Source organism: Oryctolagus cuniculus, chromosome 21, assembly GCF_051225735.1.
Source record: "Oryctolagus cuniculus isolate XC-2025 breed Fujian yellow rabbit chromosome 21, ASM5122573v1, whole genome shotgun sequence".
Classification (NCBI taxonomy): domain Eukaryota; kingdom Metazoa; phylum Chordata; class Mammalia; order Lagomorpha; family Leporidae; genus Oryctolagus; species Oryctolagus cuniculus.
This window is the reverse complement of record NC_142887.1, coordinates 29,875,594-29,893,861: the sequence shown is the minus strand read 5'-3', so window position 1 is coordinate 29,893,861 and position 18,268 is coordinate 29,875,594. Positions and strand designations below refer to the sequence as shown.

The 18,268-nt window shown below is 46.5% G+C and overlaps 1 long non-coding RNA gene across 5 annotated transcripts in view; it reads left to right on the top strand.

Annotated features, from left to right (window-relative positions):
- Nucleotides 1-764: 764 nt before the first annotated feature.
- Nucleotides 765-18,268, top strand: part of LOC149119885 (uncharacterized) — an 87,017-nt gene continuing 69,513 nt past the window's right edge. The window contains exon 1 of one of the 5 annotated variants that reach the window (XR_016227032.1): nucleotides 765-1,362. This is a non-coding gene — a long non-coding RNA (uncharacterized LOC149119885). Of the gene's footprint in view, nucleotides 1,493-18,268 lie in introns of all 5 variants that reach the window. The other 4 variants (XR_016227029.1, XR_016227030.1, XR_016227033.1 and 1 more) reach the window with 4 other exon arrangements.

Below are 18,268 nucleotides of genomic sequence, written 5' to 3'. Positions count from 1 at the left end.
CATGGAACACGTACAGCTTCCCGGTCACTGTGCTGCACCCTGGAGACAGAGGCAGGAACGAGACAGAAAGGCCCTGCGTTGTGCAGTTCACCATCCAGCAGGAGAAACGACGCTAACGTAAAAATGAGTCACTGCTGCTGTCGTGATAGAGTGGACACAAAAGGACAGGAAACCGGGCACACGGCGCACGATCCGGCCTTTCAGCTGAGTCTAAGAAACCTGTAAATGCAGAGATGAGATGTGAGAAGTGGGCCTGCAGCAGTGGTGGGGAAATGAGGCCGGGAAAGGTGAAGGCAGGTTCCTAGGAGCCCGCACCTAGTGAGCGGGGGAGTCCAGATTCGAATCCAGACCTATCCGGCTGCAGATCTCGGGGTTCTCCAGCGTCCTGCTGCTTCCCAAGCTCCATCCAGAGCGAGAATCCTCTGGGGTCAGGTTTTTAACCGACGTGGCCGCTGACCCCGCTCCTTCCGTGCGGTCACGTGGTGCCTCCGCTTCCACTCGCAGGGGACCCCGTCCGGGTCGGCGGCCGTCACCCCACGGACCCCAGGGGCCACGGGCCGGCTCCTGCAGGCCCCGCGTCGGGCGTTCGTGCGCGGGCGGAGCGCGCCGCCTCCAGGGCCCGCGCGCCCCGGGCTCAGCCCGGTCGCGGGGTTGCGGCGGCCGCGCTCCTCCGTGCTGGCTGCGGCCGCCTGCAGTCGGGGAGCGCGGTGGGGACTGATGGGGGTCCCCTGAGGGGAGCTGCCCTTGGAGGGTAGGACAGAACGAGTCTGGTTCAGGGAGGCGATGCCAGCAGTGGCCGCTCGGGGCGCTCTCGGGCAGGGCCTCCAGGAGCGGCGAGGGCTGCGCTGTTCGTCCCGGGGTGCAGGCCCTGCAGCTGTCAGCGCCCGGCTTCTGGGGCAGCCGTGAGATGCGGGACTGCAGAGTGTGGAGCTGGCGGGCGCCGGCTCGCAGGGGCGCCCTCTTCAGGCAGCCAGGCCTTCCTGCCTCGCTCCCGCCAGTGCCGCATCACTGCGCAGGCGCAAAGCGCTGTCCTCCACAGCTCAGGGCGGGGTCTCCAGAGGTGGCAGACCGGCCCAGACGGAGGACAGTGGCTACGCATGCGCAAGCACAGAATTACTGATTGGTTGCTGCTCTTCCCGTCTTATCCAATAGAAAAGAGTCCCTCCGGCACCCATATTTGAATACAGAGGCTATGAGTATGCTATGCAGTTGGCGTCGGCCATTTTTTTTTAATGTTTCGTTAGATTTGTTGTCGTCCGTTGGCGTGCGCTGTGGACTGCAGCACATACGGAGGCCAGGCTTGAAGCCAGGCACGTGGAGCTGCCGCGGAGAGGGCCGACTGGAGAGAGCGCGGGTCTGCGGGTGCGTGAGGAGAACGCTCCCGTGGACGGCTGCCCCGCGCTCCCCGGCGTCGCGGGCCTGCTGAGCGCCGCGTCAGCGTCTGTGGCGCGTCCGTGGGGCCTGGCCGGGCCCGGGCGCTCTCCTCAGGGAGGTGGGAGCCGCGGAGAGGCGTGGAGGGCGCGGGGCGTGCGTGCCGGGAGGACGGACGCGGGCTGTGGGCGTCGCCGCGCCGCTGGGCGCCCTGTGGCAGGCGCTGCTCGCGGCCATGAAGCTCCTGGGGGCAAACTGGAATGAGGGTTTCTCCTGTCAGCGGCCGGGGGAGCTGCCGTCTGAGAACTGGGACCCGAGCTGCGCGTTGGTTTCCTTGATGGATTGATTTTATATTTTATGGAGTACGTGTTTGTGGGCTGTGTTGTCGCTTTCCCACCAGCTTCTGCTTGTGGGGTCTGGGATGTTGTCCGTGGAGCGTTGGTTGTGCTGTCGGTTCAGTTTGGGGTCGTTTTCAGGGTGAACAGTGTTTGTGACTGAGGGGTATCTTGGTTCTCTTGGGTTATCTCACTGTAACGCTACGGGAGAGTCTCCTGGAACTTGGGGCCGAGTGTGGGCATTTGGGAGTCATAGATTTTAGGATTGTTTATGGAATAAATTATATGAATGGTGAACTATGATGGGGTAGAAATTTCTTTTAATTTTAAAAATTCAGAAGATTGATTTTTTGAGGTCTTGGGGAAGAGTCTGTTTTGTGGGCGATTATGTCGTTATGGAGGGCTGTGGGTGCTGGTCATTGTTGCTGCGTTTCTTGTGACTGACATTTTCTGGGGGATTAGATGGCTGGTGATGTGGTTAATCAACGTGAAATGAGGGAATGAAGAAATGCAGTGTAACTAAGACTCTCTATTTGACATTGTAGTTCAGGCTGTTATTTGGGAGGGGAAATATTTTGGGGCTCATTTTTTCCCGTCAGATTCTGTACAATATTAGCGATGATTGAATTTGGCTTGCAAGAAATGTGATTGGCAGGCCGGCGCCGTGGCTCACTAGGCTAATCCTCCACCCGTGGCGTCGGCACCCCGGGTTCCAGTCCCAGTCTGTCCCGGTTGCTCCTCTTCCAGTCCAGCTCTCTGCTGTGGCCCGGGAGTGCAGTGGAGGATGGCCCAAGTGCTTGGGCCCTGCACCCGCATGAGAGACCAGGAGAGGCACCTGGCTCCTGGCTTCCAATCAGTGCAGTGTGCTGGCCGCAGCGCACCAGCCGCAGAACCAATGGTAAAGGAAGACCTTTCTCTCTCTGTCTCTCTCTCTCACTGTCCACTCTGCCTGTCAAAAAAAAAAAAAAAGAAATGTGATTGGCAATGCATGATTGTTGGGAAAAACTAGATGATTAGAGAATTTGAAGGCGAGGAAAATCTGGTTTTAGGATTGTATATTAGTTGATGGAATTGTATTTCTGTAGTCCTAAAATGGTTATGATGGAAGCTGATAATTTTGTGTGAAGCATCATTTGGTAAATGGTTACAGGGAGAGACATTGTTGGACACGAGTGAGCCAGCAGAAACCCCACCAGCAGGCTGGCATTTGATTGACTTAATTAGGAATGGGTCAGTTTCCACATTAGAGCTGAGAATCAGGGCTGTCCTCAGAATGCAAAGACGTTAATGTGAGTACCACGGGCAGCTTTTGGGGAGGTGACAGTGTCATTACAAGGGGATGGGATGTGTTTGTGGATTGAAAGTCTCAGTCTTTAGAGTAGAAGCCTTTCAGGAAAGGGATGCCTGTCAGTTCAAGGCCACCAGGAATAAGTAAGGGCTAACATCGACTGTGTTTCAATCTGTTGTGGAGGCAATGGGTTGCAGATCTGGAGCACATAAATAATACAGCTTTGAGGAATGGGTGTATACTAGTGTGTAGACATGATAGATGTGTGGGGTCAGTGCTATTGCATAGCCAGTAAAGCTATGGCCTGTGATGCTGGCATCTCTGCAGGCACTGGTTTGTGTCCTGGCTGCTCCACCTCTGCTTTAGCACTCTGCTAATGGCCTGGAGAAAGCAGCCAAAAATGGCCAAAATATTTGGACTCCTGCTGCCCACCTGGAAGATCTAGATTTATCTCCAGCTCCCTGGCTTCATCCTGGCTCAGCCCCAGCCATTGCAGCCATCTGGGAAGTGAACTAACAGATGGCAGATTGATCTATTTATCTCTATCTCTATTTCTCCCTAACTCCGACTTTCAAATAGAAAAATATTTTTAAAAGAAGAGATCAATGTAACTGCTTAATGCCAATGGTAACCATTTTTAAACCCAAATGTTCCGATTTTTCAAATACAGAATAATTTACAATTAATTGGAACCACCTCAAATATGCAGCTACCAGGCATTCTTGCAGCGTAGTTAGAAATAGAAGCTGTGGAATCATGCTGACCTCGCTTAGAATCCTGACTCTGACTTCCCAGCTGCAGGTCCTCAGCTTGGGCAAGGCAGTTAACCACAGTGAATTCTTTTTTTTTTTGACAGGCAGAGTGAACAGTGAGAGAGAGAGACAGAGAGAAAGGTCTTCCTTTTGCCGTTGGTTCACCCTCCAATGGCCACCGCGGCCAGCGCGCTGCGGCCGGCGCATCGCTCTGATCCAAAGCCAGGAGCATGGTGCTTCTCCTGGTCTCCCATATGGGTGCAGGGCCCAAGGACTTGGGCCATCCTCCATTGCACTCCAGGGCCATAGTAGAGGGCTGGCCTAGAAGAGGGGCAACCGGGACAGAATTCGGCACCCTAACCGGGACCAGAACCCAGTGTGCCAGTGCTGCAAGGCGGAGGGTTAACCTGTTGAGCCGTGGCGCGGGCCACCACAGTGAATTCTAGGACTGTTGCAATAAGGAGAATATGAAATTCAATTTAGGCTGTTTTGGGGTAAATAGATGTTAAAACTTATGTGGCTTCACCAAGAAAATGGAATTGCAAGCAGCCTGCTGTGATACTGGCTCTTCATGGGGCCAGGGCTGTGTAAATGTCTTCATTCATCAAAATATTAGATTGTACCCCATAAATATGGATAGTTAGTATGTCAATAAATAAAAAACTAAGTTGACAGCTTTGATAATTACTGATATAGGAATGAAAGGGGAATGGTTGCCTTGAGGGCGGAGATGGGCTGTAGATAGTTGTTGTTGTTTTTTGACAGGCAGTTAGAGAGAGAGAGAGAGAGAGAGGGAGAGAGAGAGAGAGAAAGGTCTTCCTTTTTCCATTGGTTCACCCCCGAAGTGGCCACTACGGCTGGCGTGCTGCGACTGGCATGCTGCGCCGATGTAAAGCTAGGAACCAGGTGCTTCCTCCTGGTCTCTCATGCGGATGCAGGGTCCAAGCACTTGGGCCATCCTCCGCTGCACTCCTGGGCCACAGCTGAGAGCTGGACTGGAAGAGGAGCAATGGGGACAGAATCCAGCGCCCCAACTGGGACTAGAACCCGGGGTGCCGGTGCCACAGGTGGAGGATTAGCCTAGTGTGCCACGGCACCGGAAATAGTTTTGTTTTAGGACAGAAGCCAGTAACCACTGCTTCTGAGGAGCAGCCAGGACTAGAACCAGTGCCCAGATGGGATGCCGGTGCCACAGGCAGATTAACCTGTGCTGGGGCTGGTGCCATGGTTCACATGGTCAACCTCTGCTTGCGGCGCCGGCATCCCATATGGGTGCTGGGTTCTAGTCCCGGTTGCTCCTCTTCCAATCCAGCTCTCTGCTGTGACCCAGGAAGGCAGTGGAGGATGGCCCAAGTGCTTGGGCCCCTGCATATGCATAGGAGACCAGGGGGAAGCACCTGGCTCCTGACTTTGGATCGGTGCAGCTCTGGCCGTAGCAGCCATTTGGGGGGTGGACCAGTGGAAGGAAGACCTCTCTCTCTCTCTCTCTCTCTCTCATTGTCTAACTCTCTAAAATTAAAAAAAATAAACTACTCTACCATGGTCCCGGCCCCCTGGAATCTCCTCAGAAGTTGTGGGGTTGAAATCAACCTCTGAGCTGAGGATTTTCTACCAGATTTTTTTCTCAACAACACATCTTGAAGTGTTTGGATTTGGTCTACAGAGAATGTGCTAGTTCTTTTAAGAAAACTTGTATTTATTTTTTGAGATAACATATAATTTACATTATAGCCAAAGGCTTATTGGTGCCCCTAAATAAAGAGTTCCAGAAATAAAAAGTGAGAAGACCATAGTTCAGTAGGAAAGGAGGCACGGGCTACACAGAATAACCAACAGAAAAGATGTTCATGTTGACTCACATAAAGTAAATTTTAAAGTAGTCCCCAAATCATTAAAACTCTAGCAGAATATAATTCCTATCAATTTTCTTGGATAAATATTTAACACAAAATGAGACAAAACACTCTATTTCCAGTAAAACTATATATTCAGGCATTTTTCTCTTTAAATATTGGCTGCCACCCTATAAGAGAGGACATGCGCCATTTGTCTTTCTGTGTTTGGATTATTTCACTCAATAGCATGTCCTCCAGTTCCAGCCATTTTTCCTGCAAATGGTAGAATTTCATTCTTTTTATGGCTGAATAATCCTCCTATGTTTGTGTGTGTGTGTGTGTGTGTGTGTGTGTGTGTGTGTGAGAGAGAGAGAGAGAGAGAGAGAGAGAGAGAGAGAGACCTTAGCAGGTTTTCAGCTGTCAACTTCAGTGGGTTTGTTAAGAAGTGACCCTGCCGCTCCTCAGTTGAGTGTGTGTGCTCCATTCTGCACACCTGCAGATGGAACCAAGGGCTGGAATGGTGATTGCTTTATGAGGAAAGGTGGCTGTGAAGCTGCTGGGTCATCCCAGGGCTGCACCTGGTTGCATGCTCCCCAGCAGCCTGCTCAAGGCCCATCTACCCTTGGTCTGACCACAGGTATAGAGTTCAGCATTTCTTTCCCACATGTGGGCACCCTTTCCTCTGTGGGATTTATGTGGATTCTCCTGTTGGGAGTGAGGGGCTATCTTGTTAGGCACATGAGGCCATTTGTATTTCCTTTTGGTAACCTGTGTGCTTCTGTTCAACCTGCATTTCTTTTGAGACATTGATGTTTTTCCCATTGAATTATGTATGCTTTCATTTTTAAAGATTGTATTTATTTATCTGAGAGGCACAGTAATATTAAGGGATGGTGGTGGTGGGGAGTGATCCTGAGATACTCCATCTACTGGAGATGCTCCATCTATTGATTCCCTTCCCAAATGGTCACACTGGTGAGAGCTGGGCCGATCCAAAGCCGTGAGCCAGGATCTTAGGACCTCTCCTTATGGGATGGGAATAGCAATGGGAGCAGCAGAGCTCAGGCAGCAGCTGTTTGTATTGCAGGGACTGCTAGTAGCCCCAGTTGACATGTGGGACACTGAGGCCCAGAGCCACCAAGTACCTATCTCATGGTGGGGGTCTGGAATCCAAACTCTTAGCTGTCAGCTGAACTTGTAACTGCACCCTCCTGTCAGTGAGGTGGGAGGGAGGAGGAACTGAAGGCGGTGTTGCTGGCAAAGCCTCGACACAAAGGAGCTGCTCAGGAATGACAGCTGTGTCCAGTTAGTAGCATGGAGCTTAATCCAGATCTCCCACATGGGTGTCAGGCACCTAACTACCTGACCATCCCTTGCACTCTCCTACGACCGACACTAACTTCTTCTTTTTTTGTAGTAAGTTTATTGATTTATTTGAAAGAGTTGCAGGGTGGGGGAGAGAGAGGGAGAGAGACAGAGAGTTCTTCCATTAGCTGGTTCATTCCAGAGATGGCTGTGATGGGCAGGCTGAAGCCAGGCACCAGGAGCATCATTCAGTTCTCCCATGTGGGTGGCAGGGCCAAAGATTTGGGTCCTGTTCCTCTAATTTTTGCAGGTCAACAGCAGAAAGCTGGATTGGAAGTAGAGCAGCTGAGCAATGAACTGACCACCATATGGATGCCAGCATTGCAGGCAACAGCCTTATACACTAAGCCACAGGACTGGCCTCCACATGAACTTCTATTTCTCTCATATTGCTCTGTCAGAGCCACATGGACCTATGATTTTTAGTTTCTGCCTGCATTGATAGAATATTATACAATAAAATCATCTTGTTAATTTGTGTGGCAACAAATTTGCTGTGTTTCCAGTGCACTTTGTTATTGGCAAAGCTGATGCTCAAAATATAGTAAGAATCACTAGAAGCACATTTAGCCTAGTGATTAAGATGCTCATTAAGAGACCCACACATCGGAGCTGGTGCTGTGGCACAGCAGGTTAAAGCCCTGGCCTGATGCGCCGGCATCCCATATGGGTACTGATTCTAGTCCAGGCTGCTCCTCTTTCGATCCAGTTCTCTGCTATGGCCTGGGATAGCAGTAGAAGATGTCCCAAGTTCTTGGGCCCCTGCACCCACATAGGAGACCCAGAAGAAGCTCCTGGCCCCTGGCTTTGGATCGGCACAGTTCCGGTCATTGCAGCCATCTGGGGAGTGAACCAGTGGATGGAAGACCTCTCTCTCTGTCTCTATCTCTCTCTGTGTCTCTGTCTTTCAAATAAATACAGTAAATATTTACAAAAAAAAACCACATCATTGGACCTAGGTTCAGTTCCTCCTGTCTTTAGCTCCTGATTCCAGCTTCCTGCTAATGCAGACTCTAGAAGGCATCAGTGATGGCCTGAGTAAGTCAATTCCTGCCAGCCACAGCCACATGGGAATCCTTGGTTGCATTTCCAGCTCCCAGCTTCAGTTCCTACCTGGTTTATCCCATTTGGTTGCAAGAATTTTGGGAATAAACCAAAAAATGGGAGTACCATCTGTGTCTCAGCCTCTCCAAAAATTTAAAGACTTAGAAGATGTGTTCATTATTGAAAGGCAGAGTGACAGAGAGGGAGACACAGAGAGATCTTCCATCCAGTGGTTCACTTCCTAGAATGCCACAGCAGCCATGTGTGGAACTCCATCATGATTTCCCACATGCGGAACAGGGACCCAAGTACTTGGGGTGCCTTTGGCCTTTGCAGGCACATTAGGAAGAAGGCAGATATGCAGTGGAGGAGCCAGGACTCAAATCATTACTCCAGCATGAGATGCCAGCGTCATTGTTGACAGCCTAAACCATAGTGCCATGATGCTGTCACCACAAAATAAATAACTTTAAAAATCTTTTAAATGCATAATGAGAACACTGGAGTTGCCCCAGTGGTGGGGGAAGACAGGGAGCCCGCCAGCCAAGGACATGTTACAGGCTGAACCTACTAGGTCCCTGCTGTCTGGCAGGGGGCACTGTGGAGTAAAGCATGCTCAAATGATTGAGTACAGTGAGGCTTTGGTGGTACTAGGCAAGACTGATGTTTATTGCACCTGGCAAGCAGCAGAATTTGGCCCAAATGCTTGCCCCATTTCCAATGTGTGGGAGACCCAGCTGGAATTCCTAACTCAAGGCTTTGGCTTGGCCCAACCATGATCATTGAAATCATTTGGTGAATGAACCAGTAGATGGAAAATCTCTCTCTCTGTTTCTAGCCCTCTCTATCTGTAATCTGTCTTTCAGAGAAATAAGTCTTTTTTTTTTATAAAAGGCCCCTCCTTCCAATGCCATTGCACTGGGGGCTAAGTTTCCAGCACAGGTATTTTGGGAGGACATTTGAGCCACAGCATTCTTTCAAGGAAGCAGCCAGCAGTGCAGACAGGTGAGGGCTTTGCAACCTTCCTGCAAGACATCTCTAGTGGGTGGGCCAGAGAGTGGGGCCAGGAGGAAAGACTCTGTTCTGTCCCACAAGGACCACAGGCAGGGCATGGCAGCTGAGAGGCCCCCATCCTGTAATTGGTTAAGATGAAGTAGCCACTCTTTTCAGCCAGGAGAGAATCCTGGGCTCCCATCCCTTCAGTTCAGCCACAGGTTTCCTGCTCAGGTGTCAGTCCTTGTGGACACCAGTGTGTTGGGCTCCACAGCCCCCTGGCCCACATGACAGAAACTTTCCAATAGGATTAGACCTTCCCTGGTAGCTGTCACACAGGTCAGTGCTTTCTGACACAGGATCTGCAGAGCAGACACATGAGCACAAGAGACAAGGAGGCTTTTGTATTGAACACTGCCATCTAATGTCAATGTTCAGCCAGCAGGAGGCCACAAGACGAGGGGTTCTCCTGAGTAAGAGGTGTGCCACAGGTTGGAGGGCAGAGGAAAGGATCAGACAGATGGGAGGGTCTCCAATGAAGAGACTAAGGAATCAGGTTTGGAGGCCAGGGAAAGGCAGGAAGCAGGTTGGCAAGTGGGTCCTGCATCCATGGCCGTGTCCCTCATCAGACACTGCCTGGGCGGTAGGACAGCAGCAGCTATGAGGGTCCACATCCCTAGGGCTTAGATAATCTGGTCCAGAGGTGCAGGGAAAGGCAGGAATGCAGGCAAAATGGTCCCCTGGAGACAGCTGTAAGCCCCAAGAGGAGAGGCTGGCATGGAAAGAAATACCCATGGGCTTTTTAAAAAAGATTTTTCTTTTTATTTATTTATTTGAGAGGGACAAAGAGAAAGGTCTTCCATCTGCTGGTTCACTGCCCTGATGGCTGCAATGGCCAATGCTGAGGGGCGGAGCCAAGATGGCGGAATAGTGAGGGTGTGCACCAATAGTCCGGGAAAATTTAGTTTAATAAAAGTGGAGTTATGGTAGCCTCAGAAAAAGGATCAGGAAAAAATTGCAGAGGAAACTCTTCTGGATCTAGTAGTATGACTCAGAGGACCTACTGGGAGAGCAAGGTTGCCCACCACGCAGAAGCCGAGCCGCGGGAGCCACAGGGTCTGCGTGCCAGTGCGGGAAGGGGAGTGGATGTGGCACAGACACCAGCGGGGAGAGGAGGGTGGCCAGGGCTCCGAGTCCACACCTCGGTGCTGGAAGGAGAGGTGAGCTGAGTAACCGGAGACATTGGCGGGGAAATGGCGGACAGAATCTAGAGGGAAGCAGGCTTTGAAGCGGGAAAGTTCACCAGACTGACTACAGGAGAGAAGGAAAAAGAAAAAAGGGTGGGGGGGTACTGGTACAGACTAGTTTCTCTCTCCGCCAACCTTGCAAAGGCGAGCAAGAGACAAAGAGCAGGCCCCACTCAGGATATACATAATAAAAGGGGAGAGCTAAGGCTACAATTCAGTAACCTAGGCAACCCAGTGCGAGTATGCAGGAGAAACTGAGCTGGCACAGACTCTTTGGGTAGAAGCCAGAGATCGGAAACTAAATACCATCAATTCTGCTCAGCCGTGCGGTATTACTTACCTCCTGAATAAAAAATAAAATAAAATAAATAAATAAATAAAAAGAGAGAGATTTCCATGCGTAACCTGAGGGTGTCACCTTTGCACACCTGTAACCTGGAAGAACCAAGCAGAGCTCTCAGGCCACACCCATCTCAAGCCTCCAAGGCTCCTCCAACAGCAGGCAGTCCACTTAACACAGACATAGTATTAAAAAAAAAAACTCACAGTGAGGGAAGAAGAATTAACTATGCCAAGCAACAACAGAGACATTCTAGTACAGGAAGCTCATAGAACCCCCAGTAAACATGACCAAAAAGATCCTCACCACGACACGTTGTAATTAAACTCACCACAGTGAAACATAAAGAAAAGATCCTAAAATGTGCAAGAGAGAAACGTCAGATTACTCTCAGAGGATCTCCAATCAGACTCACAGCAGACTTCTCATCAGAAACACTACAGGCTAGGAGGGAATGGCGAGACATAGCACAGGTGCTGAGAGAAAAATTGCCAGCCCAGAATATTATATCCTGCTAAGCTCTCATTTGTGAATGAAGGTGAAATAAAGACCTTTCATGGCAAACAGAAATTAAAAGACTTTGTGGCCACTCATCCGGCCCTGCAAAAGATGCTTAAAGATGTGCTACACTCAGAAACACAGAAACATGGCCATCAATATGAAAGAAGGTAAAGGAAGAACACCTACCAGTAAAAGAGCTTGGGAAGCTCAAAGCATATACTAGAAAATATTTCCGGGAAAATGGCAGGGCAAAGTCACTATGTATCAATAGTCACATTAAACGTTAATGGACTTAACTCTTCAGTTAAAAGACACCGATTGGCTGATTGGCTTAAGGAACAAAACCCAACTATTTGTTGCCTACAAGAAACACATCTCTCTAACAAAGATGCAAGTAGATTGAAAGTGAAAGGTAGGAAAAAGATATTCCATGCCAACAGAAACCAAAAAAAAAGCAGGTGTAGCCATATTAATATCAGACAAAATAAACTTTAATACAAAAACTGTTAAGAGAGACAAAGAGGGGCACTATATAATGATTAAGGGTTCAATTCAACAGGAAGATGTAACTATTATCAATGTATATGCACCTAATTACAGGGCACCGGTTTATTTAAAAGATATGGTAAGGGACTTCAAGGGAGACTTAGATTCCAATACAATAGTACTGGGGGACTTCAATATTCCACTCTCAGAAACAGACAGATCATCCAGACAGAAGATCAATGAGGAAACAGCAGATTTAATTGACACTATTGCCCAAATGGATCTAACAGATATCTACAGAACTTTCAATCCTGCATCTAAAGACTTTACATTCTTCTCAGCAGTGCATGGAACCTTCTCTAGGATTGATCACATACTAGGCCATAAAGCAAGTCTCAGCAAATTTAAAAGAATTAGAATCATACCATGCAGCTTCTCGGACCACAGTGGAATGAAGCTAGTGATTAGCAACTCAGGAATCCCTAGAAAGTATGCAAACACATGGAGACTGAACAACATGCTCCTGAATGAACACTGGGTCATTCAAGAAATCAAAAGAGAAATCAAAAACTTTCTGGAAGTAAATGAGGATAACAACACTACATATCAAAACTTATGGGATATGGCAAAAGCAGTATTGAGAGGCAAGTTTATAGCAATAGGTGCCTATATCAAGAAATTGGAAAGGTACCAAATAAATGAGCTTTCAGCGCATCTCAAGGAGCTAGAAAACCTACAGCAAACCAGACCCAAATCTAGTAGGAGAAGAGAAATAATTAAAATCAGACAAGAAATTAACAGGATTGTGTGGGGAGCAACTTGGACTAGACTAAGTTACTCGAATTAAGACTTATTCTATGCATTTGCTCTCCCAAAATATGGCGCTGAGAAGGGAGTAAACATCTTCTACACAGCTGCCTCTCACCAATTTGATTGACTGAGCTGCAGGAGCTGATCTTGCTCCTGATTGGAGGAGAGCAGCGTACTCGGCATGTGGGTAGCAGAGTTGGGATTGGTGGAAGAGGACTATAAAGGAGGAGAGAGATGGCATGCACCAGGAACATCTAAGGGGAACATCTAAAGGGAACACCTGAGCAGCCCCTGAGAGAGCCGGCCGGCTGTGTGCTGCTCCCCGGCGGAAGTGGGGAAAGTGGCAGGGGGAACCGCCCTTCCATGGAGGTGGAAGGGTCGGTAGCCAACCCGGGAAGAACTAGCAGCAAACCCAGGGAGGGCCGAGCAGACAAAAGAACAGCGCAGGGTCTAGTGTTGTTCCTCCACGAAGAGGGGGAGTGACAGGATTGAATCCAAAAAAACATTACAAAAAATCAGCCAAACGAGGAGCTGGTTTTTTGAAAACATAAACAAAATTGACACCCCATTGCCCCAACTAACTAAAAAAAGAAGAGAAAAGACCCAAATCAATAAAATCAGAGATGAAAAAGGAAATGTAACAACAGACACCACAGAAATAAAAAGAATCATCAGAAATTACAGAAATTACTACAAGGACTTGTATGCCAGCAAACAGGGAAACCTATCAGAAATGGATAGATTCCTGGACACATGCAACCTACCAAAATTGAACCATGAAGACATAGAAAACCTAAATAGACCCATAACTGAAACAGAAACAGTAATAAAGTAATAAAGGCCCTCCCAACAAAGAAAAGCCCAGGACCCGATGGATTCACTGCTCAATTCTACCAGACATTTAAAGAAGAACTAACTCCAATTCTTCTCAAACTATTCAGAACAATCGAAAAAGAGGGAATCCTCCCAAATTCTTTCTATGAAGCCAGCATCACCGTAATTCCTAAGCCAGAGAAAGATGCAGCACTGAAAGAAAATTATAGACCATTATCCCTGATGAACATAGATGCAAAAATCCTCAATAAAATTCTTGCCAATAGAATCCAACAACACATCAGAAAGCTCATCTAACTACACCAAGTGGGATTTACCCTGGTATGCAGGGATGTTTCAACACTGGCAATTCAATCAATGTGATTCACCACATTAACAGACTGCAGAAGAAAAACATATGATTATCTCAATAGATGCAGAGAAAGCATTTGATCAAATTCAACACCCCTTCATGATGAAATCTCTAAGCAAATTGGGTATAGAAGGAACATTCCTCAATATAATCAATTTATGAAAAACTCATGGCCCGCATCCTACTGAATGGGGAAAAGTTGGAAGCATTTCCACTGAGATCTGGCACCAGACAGGGATGCCCACTCTCACCACTGCTATTTAACATAGTTCTGGAAGTTTTAGCCAGAGCCATCAGACAAGGAAAAGAAATTAAAGGAATACAAATTGAGAAGGAAGAAGTCAAACTATCCCCCTTTGCAGACGATATGATTCTGTACTTAGAGGATCCAAAGAACTCTACTAAGAGACTATTAGAACTCATAGAGGAGTTTGGCAAAGTGGCAGGATATAAAATCAATGCACAAAAATCAACAGCCTTTGTATACACAAGCAATGCCACAGCTGAGAAAGAACTGCTAAGATCAATCCCATTCACAATAGCTACAAAAACAATCCAATACCTTGGAATAAACTTAACCAAGGACGTTAAAGATCTCTACGATGAGAATTACAAAATCTTAAAGAAAGAAATAGAAGAGGATACCAAAAAATGGAAAAATCTTCCATGCTCATGGATTGGAAGAATCAACATCATCAAAATGTCCATTCTCCTAAAAGCAATTTATAGATTCAGTTAACTTTAAACACCTAAGAATAATTGTGTGTTGATTACAGAGTTCAATTAATAGTATTAAGTAGAACCAAAAAAGTACTAAAAAGGATAAAGTATTAAGTTGTACATCAACAGTCAGGACAAGGGCTGCTCATGTCACTCTTTCTCGAAGTGCCCATTTCATTTCAACAGGTTTCCTTTTTGGTGCTCAGTTAGTTGTCACCGATCAGGGAGAACAAATGATATTTGTCCCTCTGGGTCTTGCTTATTTCACTCAGCCTGATGTGTTCCAGATTCCTCCATTTTGTTGCAAATATCCGGATTTCATTGTTTTTGACTGCTGTATAGTATTCTATAGAGTACATGTCCCATAATTTCTTTATCCAGTCTACTGTTGATAGGCATTTGGGTTGATTCCAGGTCTTAGCTATTGTGAATCGAGCAGCAATAAACATTGAGGTGCAGACCGCGTTTTTGTTTGCCAATTTAATTTCCCTTGGGCAAACTTCAAGGAGTGGGATGGCTGGGTTGAATGCTAAGGTTATATTCAGGTTTCTGAGGAATCTGCAGACTGACTTCCATAGTGGCTTAACCAGTTTGCACTCCCACCAACAGTGGGTTAGTGTCCCTTTTTCCGGACATCCTCTCCAGCATCTGTTGTTGCTAGATTTCTGTATGTGAGCCATTCTAGCCGGGGTGAGGTGAAACCTCATTGTTGTTTTGATTTGCATTTCCCTGATTGCTAGTGATCCTGAACATTTTTTCATGTGCCTGTTGGCCATTTGGATTTCCTCCTTTGAAAAATGTCTATTGAGGTCTTTGGCCCATCTCTTGAGTGGGTTGTTTGTTTTGTTGTTGTGGAGCTTCTTGATCTCTTTGTAGATTCTGGTTATTAACCCTTTATCTGTTGCATAGTTTGCAAATATTTTTCCCATTCTGTCGGTTGTCTCTTCACTCTCCTGACTGTTTCTTTTGCAGTACAGAAACTTCTCAATTTGATGCAATCCCACATGTTAATTTTGGCTTTGACTGCCTGTGCCTCCAGGTTTTTTTCCAAGAGTCTTGGGTCTTTGCCTGTGCCTATATCTCGCAGGGTTTCACCAATGTTCTCTAATAACTTGATGGTGTTGGGTCGTAGATTTAGGTCTTTAATCCATGTTGAGTGGATTTTTGTGTAAGCTGTACAGTAGGGGTCTTGCTTCATGCTTCTGCACATGGAAATCCAGTTTTCCCATCACCACTTTTTGAATAGACTGTCCTTATTCCAGGGATTGGTTTTGGATCCCTGATCAAATATAAGTTGGCTGTAGATGTTTGGGTTGATTTCTGGTGTTTCAATTCTGTTCCATTGGTCTATCCATCTGTTTCTGTACCAGTACCATGCTGTTTTGATTACCACTGCCCTGTAGTTTGTCCTGAAATCTGGTATTGTGATACTTCCAGCTCTGTTTCTGTTGTACACGATTGCTTTAGCTATTCAAGGTTTGCTGTGTCTCCATATGAATTTAAGCATCATTTTTTCTAGATCTGAGAAGAATGCCTTTGGCATTTTGATTGGTATCACATTGAATCTATAAATTTCTTTTGGAGAATGGACCTTTTGCTGATGTTGATTCTTCTAAACCATGGGCATGGAAGATTTTTCCATTTCTTGGTATCCTCTTCTATTTCTTTCTTTAAGATTTTGTAATTCTCATAGTAGAGATCTTTAATATCCTTGGTTAAGTCCAAGGTGTTGGATTTTTTTGTGGCTATTGTGAATGGGATTGATTTTAGAAGTTCTTTCTCAGCCATGGCATTGCCTGTGTATACAAAGGTTGTGGATCTTTGCACATTGATTTTATACCCTGCTACTTTGCCAAACTCTTGTATGAGTTGCAATAGTCTCTTAGTAGAGTTCTTTGGATCCCCTAAATAAAGAATCATATCATCTGCAAAGAGGAATAGTTTGACTTCTTCCTTCCCAATTTGTATCCCTTTAATTTCTATTTCTTGCCTAATAGCTCTGACTAAAACTTCCAGAACTATGTTAAATAGCAGTGGTGAGAGTGGGCATTCCTGTCTGGTACCAGGTGTCAGTGGAAATGCTTCCAACTTTTCCCCATTCACTAGGATGCTGGCCGGGGTTTTTTCATAAATTGCCTTGCTTGTATTGAGGAATGTTCCTTTTATAGCCAGTTTGCTTAGAGTTTTCATCATGAAGGGGTGTTGCATTTAATCGAATGCTTTCCCTGCATCTATTGAGATAATCATGTGGTTTTTCTTCTGCAGTCTGTTAATGTGGTGTATCACCTTGATTGATTTGTGAACATTGAACCATATTGAGGATTTTTGCGTCTATGTTCATCAGGGAGATTGGTCTGTAATTTTCTTTCTTTTTTTTGACAGGCAGAGTGGACAGTGAGAGAGAGAGAGACAGAGAGAAAGGTCTTCCTTTACCGTTGGTTCACCCTCCAATGGCTGCCGCGGCCGGTGCGCTGCGGCTGGCGCACCGCGCTGATCCGATAGCAGGAGCCAGGAGCCAGGTGCTTTTCCTGGTCTCCCATGGGGTGCAGGGCCCAAGCACTTGGGCCATCCTCCACTGCACTCCCTGGCCACAGCAGAGAGCTGGCCTGGAAGAGGGGTAACCGGGACAGAATCCGGCACCCCGACCGGGACTAGAACCCGATGTGCCAGCGCCACTAGGTGGAGGATTAGCCTAGCGGAGCCGGTGTAATTTTCTTTCAATACTGCATCTTTTCCTGGCTTAGGGATTAAGGTGATGCTGGCTTCATAGAAAGAATTTGGGAGGATTCCCTCTCTTGATTGTTCTGAATAGTTTGAGAAGAACTGGAGCTAGTTCTTCTTTAAATGACTGTTAGAATTTAGCTGTGAATCCATACGCTCCTGGGATTTTCTTTGTTGGGAGGGCCTTTATTGCAGTTTCAATTTCTGTTTCAGTTATGGGTCTATTTAGGTTTTCTATGTCTTCATGGTTCAATTTTGGTAGGTTGCATGTGTCCAGGAATCTATCCATTTCTGATAGATTTTCCTGTTTGCTGGCATACAAGTCCTTGTAGTAATTTCTGATGATTCTTTTTATTTCCGTGGTGTCTGTTGTTACATTTCCTTTTTCATCTCTGATTTTATTGATTTGGGTCTTTTCTCTTCTTTTTTTAGTTAGTTGGGGCAATGGGGTGTCAATTTTGTTTATGTTTTCAAAAAACCAGCTCCTCGTTTGGCTGATTTTTTGTAAGGTTTTTTTGGATTCAATCCTGTTGATTTCTTCTCTGATTTTAATTATTTCTCTTCTCCTACTAGATTTGGGTCTGGTTTGCTGTAGGTTTTCTAGATCCTTGAGGTGAATTGAAAGCTCATCTATTTGGTGCCTTTCCAATTTCTTGATGTAGGCACCTATTGATATAAACTTTCCTCTTAACACTGCTTTTGCTGTATCCCATAAGTTTTGATATGTTGTACCATTATCCTCATTTACTGCCAGAAAGCTTTTGATATCTCTTTTGATTTCTTCTATGACCCATTGTTCATTCAGGAGCATGTTGTTCAATCTCCATGTGGTTGCATATGCTCTAGGGATTCCTGAGTTGCTAATTTCCAACTTCATTCCACTGTGGTCTGAGAAGCTGCATCGTATGATTCTAATTCTTTTAAATTTGCTGAGACTTGCTTTATGGCCTAGTATGTGGTCAATCCTAGAGTAGGTTCCAGGTACTGCTGAGAAGAATGTCAATTCTTTAAGTGTAGGATGAAAAGTTCTGTAGATATATGTTAGATCCATTTGGGCTATAGTGTTGTTTAAATCTACTGTTTCTTTGTTGATCTTCTGTCCGGTTGACCTGTCTGTTTCTGAGAGTGGAGTATTGAAGTCCCCCGTACTATTCTATTGGAGTCTTAGTATCCCTTGAAGTCCCTTAACATATCTTTTAAATAAACCGGTGCCCTGTAGTTAGGTGCATATACATTTATAATCATTCTATCTTCCTGTTGAATTGATCCCTTAA